The sequence below is a fragment of the Amblyraja radiata genome, chromosome 35 (assembly GCF_010909765.2).
Source record: "Amblyraja radiata isolate CabotCenter1 chromosome 35, sAmbRad1.1.pri, whole genome shotgun sequence".
NCBI classification, from domain to species: domain Eukaryota; kingdom Metazoa; phylum Chordata; class Chondrichthyes; order Rajiformes; family Rajidae; genus Amblyraja; species Amblyraja radiata.
In genome coordinates this window covers 14622903-14634320 of record NC_045990.1, presented here as the reverse complement: position 1 = coordinate 14634320, position 11418 = coordinate 14622903, and the positions used below count along the sequence as shown (strand labels likewise).

General features: G+C 49.4%; 1 long non-coding RNA gene across 1 annotated transcript; it reads left to right on the top strand.

Moving 5' to 3' along the window:
- Positions 1-1644: 1644 nt before the first annotated feature.
- On the top strand, positions 1645-4482 carry LOC116966124. Its single transcript, XR_004409900.1, has 3 exons — positions 1645-1717; positions 3544-3636; positions 4386-4482. It is a non-coding gene; the product is annotated as an uncharacterized LOC116966124 (long non-coding RNA).
- The last annotated feature ends 6936 nt before the right edge of the window (positions 4483-11418 follow it).

The window sequence follows — 11418 nt, the reverse complement described above, 5'->3', positions numbered from 1 at the left end:
CCTTGAGTAAAACTACACAATGCAGATGGCACCACTCAACCTCGATTACAGTGAAAACCACTTAATGTAATGTAGACACAAAATGCTGGAGAAACTCAGCGGGTGAGGCAGCATCTGTGGAGCGAAGGAATAGGTGACGTTTCGGGTCGAGACCCTTCTTCAGACTGATTTGGTGGGGGGCAGGAAGAAGAAAGGAGGAGGCAGAGACAGTGGGCTGTGGGAGAGCTAGGAAGGGGAGGGGAAGGAGGGAGAAAGCAAGGACTACCTGAAATTGGAGAAGTCAATGTAATGTAATGACTCTGTGATTCTAACTGAACTGAAGGGAATGTCTGTCGCTTCTGTTTTACAGAGGAGTCACAGATCAGGGGAGTACTGGGGTCTACAGTCACTCTCCCCTGCACGTACAGCGATAGTGTACTGTACACAACCTGCTGGGGTCGAGGGAAATGCTCTTTGTTGGGCTGCTCCAACGAGCTTTTCCAATTTGAGGCGACAAGCACGATCCCTCTTGAATTAAGCTCCAAATATGAACTGCGTGGAGATTTACAGAAGGGCAATGTGTCCCTGACCATAAAGGACCTGGAGAAGAAGGACGAGGGAGTATACTGTTGCCGCATCATGGTATCTGGCCCTTTGAACGACATTAAAATAGAACTAAACCTCATAGCCGGCTCCCCTCCTGGTGAGTATGATGCGTGACCTCCGGGACAAATGTGCCTCGGCTTCTCCTGTGCTGCACCCCCCCCCCCCCCCCCCCAACCACCCTTTACAACAGGGTGTGGAGATACAGCATGGAAACGGGCCCTTCGGCCCATCGAGTCCCCACCGACCAGCGGTCACTCATACACTAGCGCAATCCTACACCAATTTTACCACAGCTACATTGTGCCGACCAGCGATCCCCGCACACTAACACTATCCTACACACACTAGGGACAATTTACAATTTTACTGAAGCCAATTAACCCACAAACCTGCACGTCATTGGAGTGTGGGAGGAAACCGGAGCTCCCGGAGAAAACCCACGCAGATCACAGGGAGAACGTGCAAACTCCGTACAGACAGCACATGTAGTCAGGATGGAACCCGGGTCTCTGGCGCTGTGAGGCAGCAACTCTACCGTTGCGCCACCGTGCCACCATCGTTCATGATATCCAAGGGGAGGTTGGTCTAACATCGGAATTTCAAACTTTAGGGGCAGCACTGTGGCACAGCTGGTTCCGACCACTGGCAGTCATGCCCACCCTGCCACTGTGTCAGTGTGCCACCCCAGCCACTGTGCCCCCTGTCACTATGCCACCCCAGCCACTGTGCCCCCTGTCACTATGCCACCCCAGCCACTGTGCCCCCTGTCACTATGCCACCCCAGCCACTGTGCCACCCCAACCACTGTGCCACTCTTACCACCATGCCACTGTGTTACTGTGCCCCCTGTCACTATGCCACCCCAGCCACTGTGCCACTCTTACCACCATGCCACTGTGTTACTGTGCCCCCTGTCATTATGCCACTGTGTTACTGTGCCCCCTGTCACTGTGCCACCCCTACCATTGTGCCACCCCTACCACTGCCACCCTCACCACTCTGTCTGTGCCTGGGGAATGATCCCATCCCCAGTCTAAATCCAAAATGCTTTCTTTGTTCTCCAGATGAAACGACTGTCAGCTATGGAACCATTAATGCCACCACAGAACAACCTACCAAAGCTCCCGATCAGGTGAGAACATGGCCATGATTCTCCCATCACCTCTCCAGCTCCCATCCTTCCCTCCCTCAGCCCCAGCATCTGTCCCCACCGTTAGAGTGGAGGCTGTGCAAGGAATCCTGTTGCAGTCGGCCTCAACATTTGATCTCCCTCCCATCAGTACTCACTCCTCACGGTCTCAAGGCTCACTCCGCCGATACGCATAGAAACATAGACAATAGGTACGGGAGTAGGCCATTCGGCCCTTCGAGCCAGCACTGCCATTCAATATGATCATTGCTGATCATCCAGAATCAGTACCCAGTTATCCCCTGATTCAGTTAGCTCTAAGAGCTAACCCCAACTCTCTCCTGAATACATACACATGCTTCTTGTTATGCCAACTGACCAATTCACTGATTCTCAGTCCAATTGAGCAGCAGCCAAGGAATTGCATTTGCTGGAATTTGGAGAAAAAAAACCCAAAGTGCTGGAGGAACTCAGCGGGTCAGGCAGCATCTGTGGAGCCTGAAACGTCATCTATCCATTCCTTCCACAGATGCTGCCTGACCTACTGAGTACTTCCAGCACATTGTGCTTTGAGTATCTGATTCTCTGCCCAGAATATCAAGAGCTTCCCCAACTTTGTGCATCTACCCTCATCTTCCTTTTAGTTTAGTTTAGTTTAGTTCAGAGATACAGCCTGGAAACTGGCCCTTCGGCCCAGCGAGTCCGTGCCGACCATCGATCACTCGTTCACAGACTAGTTCTATGTTATCCTACTTTCTCATCCACTCTCTACACACTGGGGTCCAATTAACCTACAAAACCGCACGTCTTTGGGATGTGGGAGGAGACCGGTGAAAATCCACGCGGTCACCGGGAAAACGTGCAAACTCCGCACTGACAGCGCCCAAGGTCAGGATCGAACCTGGATCTCTGGTGCTGTAAGGCAGGGCTCTACCAGCTGTGGTGCTGTACTGAACCTTTAGGAGTAGCGTCTGACCTGTGCTGTAATGCAACCCCCACCAATGCAACCTTCTGCAGCATGGGTGCCGGTCACGGGGAGAAAGGAAGTGATTAACACATTGTTTGCCTTGTTTAGCATAGTTTACTTTAGAGATATATTGTGGAAACAGGTCCTTCGGCCCACTGAGTCCAGGCAGACCAACAATCACCCATGCACTCGTTCCATCCTACACACTTGCGATAAGTTACAGAAGCCAATTAACCTTCAAACCTGCACGTCTTTGGAGTGTGGGAAGAAACCGGAGCGCCCGGAGAAAACCCACTCGGTCACGGGGAGAAGGCACAATCTCTGCACGGAAAGCAACCGTAGTCAGGATCGAACCTGGATCTCTGTCGCTGTGAGGCAGCAACTCCACGGTGACTAGTTTGTGTACAAAGTCATGAGAGGAATAGATCGGGTGGATGCACAGAGACTGTTGCCCAGAGTAGGGGAATCGAGGACCAGAGGACATAGTTCAAGGTGAAGGGGAAACGATTTAATGGGAATCTGAGGGGTAACTTTTTTACACAGAGGGTGGTGGGTGTATGGAACAAGCTGCCAGAGGAGGGAGTTGAGGCTGGGACTATCCCAACGTTTAAGGAACAGTTGGACAGGTACATGGATAGGACAGGTTTGGAGGGATATGGACCAAACACGGGCAGGTGAGACTAGTGTAGCTGGGACATGTTGGCCGGTGTGGGCAAGTTGGGCCGAAGGGCCTGTTTCCATGAGTCTACAGCCACGCCACCACACTGCCCAAATGTATCTGGCCGATAAAGGTGGGAATGGGCAAAACCTCGCTGCTAATCCTCTGTCTAAATCTCTTGTATCCTTTCCCTTAAAACATCAGATAGACGCGGCCGTGATCCAAGACATCGTAAACGAGACCCGAAGCTTCAAGGAGAAAGCATGCAACAGATCTGCTGCTGGAGGACCGGACAAGGTGAGGTGACACCCTATCCTGCAGGATTTTTACACAGAGGCAACATTTCATTCTCAACCACATTTAATCGGCCAAGTGTCCATAACATCCTTCAATTTCACGGGAAGGACAAGTGAACCAACTTCAGTGTTCGACACTAAATGCTGGAGTAACTCAGCGGGACAGGCAGCATCTCTGGAGAGAAGGAATGCGTGATGGGTCGAGGCCCGAATCGTCACCCACTCCTTCTCTCCAGAGATGATGCCTGTCCCGCTGAGTTACTCCAGCATTTAGTGTCTACCTTTGGTTTAAACCAGCATCTGCAGTTCCTTCCCACACACACACATCAGTGTTCACAGCTGTCAATTTACATCAGACCTTTAATTTTAGATACAGTGTTTAATTTGGAGATACAGTGTGGAAACAGGCCCTTCAGCCCACCAAGTCCTCGCCAACCAGCGATCCCCAGCACTGTCCTACACACACTAGAGACAATTTACATTTATACCAAACCAATTAACCTGCAAACCTGTACGTCTTTGGAGTGTGGGTGGAAATCAAAGATTTCGTAGAAAACCCATGCAAGTCACGGGGGGAACGTACAAACTCCGTACAGACAGCACCCGCAGTCGGGATTGAACCCGGGTCTCTGGCGCTGTGAGGCAGCAACTCTACCGCTGCGCCACCGTGACACCCATCTTCCTTATCATTTTCAAAGTTTTGTGCAAATCTTACAATTGTTCCATGTTTTGTTTCCTCTAACACGGAAGAAGGACACGCAGGCTGCGCTCCCAGACATTGTAAAGAAGATTCAAAGCTTCAAGGACAAAGCATGCAGCAGTTCTGATGCTGGAATTGCAATGGAGGTGAGCTCTCTCTGCACGCACTATCCTGCAGCAGTTTTAGGCCAGGCACCATTTCATTCATTTAGTTTGAGAGATGCAGCATTCAAACAGGCCCTTCGGCCCATTGAGTCCATGCCGACCATCATCTCCTTTATACCCCCTTTAAACTTTGACCCTCTCACTTTAAAGCCATGCCCTCTAGTTTAGTTTAGTTCAGTTTAGAGATACAGTGTGGAAACAGGCCCTTCAGCCCACCGAGTCTGTGCAGACCAGCGATCCCCACACATTAACACTATCCTACACCCACTTGGGACAATTTTTACATTTATCAAGCCAATTAACCTACAAACCTGTACGTCTTTGGAGTGTGGGAGGAAACCGAAGATCTAGGAGAAAAAACCCACGCAGGTCATGGGGAGAACGTACAAACCCTGTACAGACAGCACCCGTGGTCGGGATCGAACCCGGGTCTCCGGCGCTGCACTCGCTGTAAGGCAGCAACTCTACCGCTGCGCCACCGTGACCGTCCATAGTCTTGGACATTTAGTCCGAGGGTCACCAATGAGGTAGATAGTAGGCTGATACAAAAAGCTGGAGTAACTCAGCGGGACAGGCAGCATCACTGGAGAGAAGGAATGGGTGACGTTCCGGGTCGAGGCCCTCCCTCAGACTGAACCAGAGTTCAGGAGTGCTCTCTGGCAGGGTCATCTTGGTCGGCATACACGAGATGGGCCGAAGGGCCACTTTCTGTGCCACGTGACTCTGTGACGCCAAGACTTTCAGCGCTCGGCACAATTTGAAAGTGAAGCGAGCCAATATTTTCAAGAGAGAGTTAGATTTAGCTCCTCGAGCTAACAGAATCAAGCAATATGGGGAATTAGCAGGAACGGGGTACTGATTCTGGATGATCAGCCATGATCATATTGAATGGCGGTGTTGGTTTGAAGGGCCGAATGGCCTATTCCTGCTCCTATTGTCTGTGTTTCTATGAGGTGTAGCATTCTGATGACCCATGGTCAGTCAGTCATGACTGAGGGGGGCCTACGAGCATTCTGATGAATTTCATTGCAATAATAACTCACACAATACACTCATAAAAACATAGAAAATAGGTGCAGGAGTAGGCCATTCTGCCCTTCGAGCCTGCACCGCCATTCAATATGATCATGGCTGATCATCCAACTCAATATCCTGTACCTGCCATCTCTCCATACCCCCTGATCCCTTTAGCCACAAGGGCCACATCTAACTCTTAAATATAGCCAATGAACTGGCCTCAACTACCTTCTGTGGCAGAGAATTCCACAGATTCACCACTCTCTGTGTGAAAAATGTTTTTCTCATCTCGGTCCTAAAAGATTTCCCCCTTATCTTTAAACTGTGACCCCTTGTTCTGGACTTCCCCAACATCAGGAACAATCTTCCTGCATCTAGCCTGTCCAACCCCTTAAGAATTTTGTAAGTTTCTATAAGATCCCCCCTCAATCTTCTAAATTCTAGCGAGTACAAGCCGAGTCTATCCAGTCTTTCTTCATATGAAAGTCCTGACACCCCAGGAATCAGTCTGGTGAACCTTCTCTGTACTCTCTCTGTGGCAAGAATGTCCTTCCTCAGATTAGGGTTAATCTAATCTGATCATTGTTTCCACTAAAATATCTGGTCTTGTGATATGAATCATTCCGCAAAGACAAAGTGTGATGGATTTAAAAATGTTTTATGTTTATGTAACAACACGGCCTCTCCTCTCGCAAGGCGCTCAGTAATTTCTCCCAGTCGGTGTTGGCCAGCCCGGAGGAATGGAGCCGCCTGAAGAAGCAGCAGCAGCAGGCAGCACTTGGCCACCTGCTGCAGGCCATGGAGGTTGCCATCGCCGACGCTGCGCTCAACCTACTCCTCAACAACAAGACGCGCTATTCATCGCCCACCATCGGTAAGGGCCACAGTGGCGCAGCGGTAGAGTTGCTGCCTTGCAGCGCCGGAGACCCGGGTTCACCTGCACAACATCTGTCCATTGACTTATCTGTACAACATCTGTCCATTGATTGACCTGTACAACATCTGTCTATGTGTAGAAAAGAACTGCAGATGCTGGTTTAAATTGAAGACAGACTCAACATGCCGGAGTAACTCAGCGGGACAGGCAGCATCAGTCTGAAGAAAGGTCTCGACCCGAAACGTCACCCATTCCTTCTCTTCAGAGATGCTGCCTGTCCCGCCGAGTTACTCCAGCATTTTGTGTCTATCTTCACTGCTGACTCACCTGTCCATCATCTCACCATTGACTCACCTGTCCAACTTCTCACCACGTGTAACCTGTCCCCTTTGCCCGCAGCGGTTGATGTGGCTTCTCTACAGAAGGACAAAGTGACGGAGAGTTCCATCATCTCCCTGACCGCCTACAGCAGCGTCTTGGTGGCCCGCTCCCTCTCGCTGCTGGGACAGGACGATCACGGTACCTGCCCGCTCTCCTTACCCCGTCCGCGGGGCGGAGGGCAGCCTGCCAGCCTTCCCCTGGGTCGGATAGTTGGGAGTCAGATGAGGGGGACCTCATTGAAACACACACAATAGTGAAAGGCCTGGATAGAGTGGATGTGGAGAGGATGTTTCCACTAGTGGGAGAGTCTTGGACTAGAGGTCACAGCCTCAGAATTAAAGGACGTTCTGTTCGGAAGGAGATGAGGAAGAATTTCTTTAGTCAGAGGGTGGTGAATCTGTGGAATTCTTTGCCACAGTAGGCTGTGGAGGCCAAGTCAATGGATATTGTTAACATAGAAACATAGAAACATAGAAATTAGGTGCAGGAGTAGGCCATTCGGCCCTTCGAGCCTGCACCGCCATTCAATATGATCATGGCTGATCATCCAACTCAGTATCCCGTACCTGCCTTCTCTCCATACCCTCTGATCCCCTTAGCCACAAGGGCCACATCTAACTCCCTCTTAAATATAGCCAATGAACTGGCCTCGACTACCTTCTGTGGCAGGGAGTTCCAGAGATTCACTACTCTCTGTGTGAAAAAAGTTCTCCTCATCTCGGTTTTAAAGGATTTCCCCCTTATCCTTAAGCTGTGACCCCTTGTCCTGGACTTCCCCAACATCGGGAGCAATCTTCCTGCATCTAGCCTGTCCAACCCCTTAAGAATTTTGTAAGTTTCTATAAGATCCCCTCTCAATCTCCTAAATTCTAGAGAGTATAAACCAAGTCTATCCAGTCTTTCTTCATAAGACAGTCCTGACATCCCAGGAATCAGTCTGGTGAACCTTCTCTGCACTCCCTCTATGGCAATAATGTCCTTCCTCAGATTTGGAGACCAAAACTGTACGCAATACTCCAGGTGTGGTCTCACCAAGACCCTGTACAACTGCAGTAGAACCTCCCTGCTCCTATACTCAAATCCTTTTGCTATGAAAGCTAACATACCATTCGCTTTCTTCACTGCCTGCTGCACCTGCATGCCCACTTTCAATGACTGGTGTACCATGACACCCAGGTCTCGCTGCATCTCCCCTTTTCCTAGTCGGCCACCATTTAGATAATAGTCTGCTTTCATGTTTTTGCCACCAAAATGGATAACCTCACATTTATCCACATTATACTGCATCTGCCAAACATTTGCCCACTCACCCAGCCTATCCAAGTCACCTTGCAGTCTCCTAGCATCCTCCTCACAGCTAACACTGCCCCCCAGCTTAGTGTCATCCGCAAACTTGGAGATATTGCCTTCAATTCCCTCATCCAGATCATTAATATATATTGTAAATAGCTGGGGTCCCAGCACTGAGCCTTGCGGTACCCCACTAGTCACTGCCTGCCATTGTGAAAAGGACCCGTTTACTCCTACTCTTTGCTTCCTGTTTGCCAGCCAGTTCTCTATCCACATCAATACTGAACCCCCAATGCCGTGTGCTTTAAGTTTGTAAACTAATCTCTTATGTGGGACCTTGTCGAAAGCCTTCTGGAAGTCCAGATACACCACATCCACTGGTTCTCCCCTATCCACGATACTAGTTACATCCTCGAAAAATTCTATAAGATTCGTCAGACATGATTTACCTTTTGTAAATCCATGCTGACTTTGTCCAATGATTTCACCACTTTCCAAATGTGCTGCTATCCCATCTTTAATAACTGACTCTAGCAGTTTCCCCACTACCGATGTTAGACTAACTGGTCTGTAATTCCCCGTTTTCTCTCTCCCTCCCTTCTTAAAAAGTGGGGTTACGTTTGCTACCCGCCAATCCTCAGGAACTACTCCAGAATCTAAAGAGTTTTGAAAGATTATTACTAATGCATCCACTATTTCTGGAGCTACTTCCTTAAGTACTCTGGGATGCAGCCTATCTGGCCCTGGGGATTTATCGGCCTTTAATCCATTTAATTTACCCAACACCACTTCCCGGCTAACCTGGATTTCACTCAATTCCTCCAACTCCTTTGACCCGCGGTCCCCTGCTATTTCCGGCAGATTATTTATGTCTTCCTTAGTGAAGACGGAACCAAAGTAGTTATTCAATTGGTCCGCCATATCCTTGTTCCCCATGATCAACTCACCCGTTTCTGACTGCAAGGGACCTACATTTGTTTTAACTAATCTCTTTCTTTTCACATATCTATAAAAACTTTTGCAGTCAGTTTTTATGTTCCCTGCCAGTTTTCTTTCATAATCTATTTTTCCTTTCCTAATTAAGCCCTTTGTCCTCCTCTGCTGGTCTCTGAATTTCTCCCAGTCCTCCGGTATGCTGCTTTTTCTGGCTAATTTGTACGCATCATCCTTTGCTTTGATACTATCCCTGATTTCCCTTGTTATCCACGGATGCACTACCTTCCCTGATTTATTCTTTTGCCAAACTGGGATGAACAATTTTTGTAGTTCATCCATGCAGTCTTTAAATGTCTTCCATTGCATATCCACCGTCAACCCTTTTAGAATTAATTGCCAGTCAATCTTGGCCAATTCACGTCTCATACCCTCAAAGTTACCTTTCTTTAAGTTCAGAACCATTGTTTCTGAATTAACAATGTCACTCTCCATCCTAATGAAGAACTCAACCATATTATGGTCACTCTTGCCCAAGGGGGCACGTACAACAAGACTGCTAACTAACCCTTCCTCATTACTCAATACCCAGTCTAAAATAGCCTGCTCTCTCGTTGGTTCCTCTACATGTTGATTTAGATAACTATCCCGCATACATTCCAAAAAATCCTCTTCCTCAGCACCCCTGCCAATTTGATTCACCCAATCTATATGTAGATTGAAGTCACCCATTATAACAGTTTTGCCTTTGTCGCACGCATTTCTAATTTCCTGTTTGATACCATCTCCAACTTCACTACTACTGTTAGGTGGCCTGTACACAACACCCACCAGCGTTTTCTGCCCCTTAGTGTTTCGCAGCTCTACCCATACCGATTCCACATCCTGCAAACTAATGTCCTTCCTTTCCATTGCGTTAATCTCCTCTCTAATCAGCAACGCTACCCCACCTCCTTTTCCTTTCTCTCTATCCCTCCTGAATATTGAATATCCCTGGATGTTCAGCTCCCAGCCTTGGTCACCCTGGAGCCATGTCTCCGTGATCCCAACTATATCATAGTCATTAATAGCTATCTGCACATTCAACTCATCCACCTTATTACGAATGCTATAAGGCAGAGATAGTTAGATTCTTGATTAGTGCGGGTGTCAGAGGTTATGGGGAGAACGGGGTTAGGAGAGAGATACATCAGCCATGATTGAATGGCGGAGTAGACTTGATGGGCTAGTCCTATCACTATGACCTTATGAACTTCTCACCTGGGCCGGCCCTGAGCTGCTCTGCTCACCGGGAAGTCCCATAATGCCGAGCCAGTGTAGGCCACAGCAGTGGAGACCGCCATCACTGTTCACCCATGTCCAGGCCCCTGCTCTGACCACGATGGACATCCGTGGACTGTACCAACTCGATTCAAAGGCAGAGTGAAGGAATTTGGGAGGGGGTGAGCAGGGTGGGAGGGAGGCAGAGTTTCCGGGTGGAATCCAGGGACAGCTATGACAGCTCAGGAAGGGAGGTTATGGAGGGGTTGAATAGTGGATGGATGTTGATGGACCCCACAGTTCTGGAACGATGAGGGTCTGGAGGTAGATGCAGGAACCATGGGAGTCTGGTGGGATGAGGTGGGGATGGGGTGGGATGAGGTTTAATGAGGTTTGCTGAGGTTTGGGGTTGAGCATGAGGTGGGATGGGGTGGGATGAGGGTTGATGGGATGGGATGAGGTTAGATGGGATGGGTTGAGGTTTAATGAGGTTTGCTGAGGTGGGGATGGGGTGGGATGAGTTGGGATGATGTTTGCTGAGGTTTGGGGTTGAGCATGAGGCGGGATGGGGTGAGATGGAGATGGGGTAGGATGAGATTTGATGGGGTGGGATGAGGTTAGATGGGTGGGATGAGGTTAGATGGGTGGGATGAGGTTAGATGGGGCGGGATGAGGTTAGATGGGTGGGATGAGATGGGATGGGTGGGATGAGGTTAGATGGGGCGGGATGAGGTTAGATGGGTGGGATGAGGTTTGATGGAGTGGGATGAGGTTAGTAAGTGGGGATGAGATTAGATGGGGTGAGACGAGGTTAGATGTGGTGAGATGAGGTTAGATGGGGTGGGATGAGGTTAGATGGGTGGGGATGAGGTTAGATGGGGTGGGATTAGGTTAGATGGGGTGGGATGAGGTTAGATGGGGTGGGATGAGGTTAGATGGGGTGGGATGAGGTTAGATGGGGTGGGATGAGGTTACATGGGGTGGGATGAGATGGGGATGGGATGAGATGAGATTAGCTGGAGTGGGGATGAGTAGTTTCGAGGTGGTAGTGCTTTCTACATGGAGCCCAATCAGACTGTCCACCTTCCTCTCTCTCACACACGGGGTGGGACAGAGAACGCTCTCCTCACCTTCCTGGCTTACAGAGAGCTGGAGACCGTC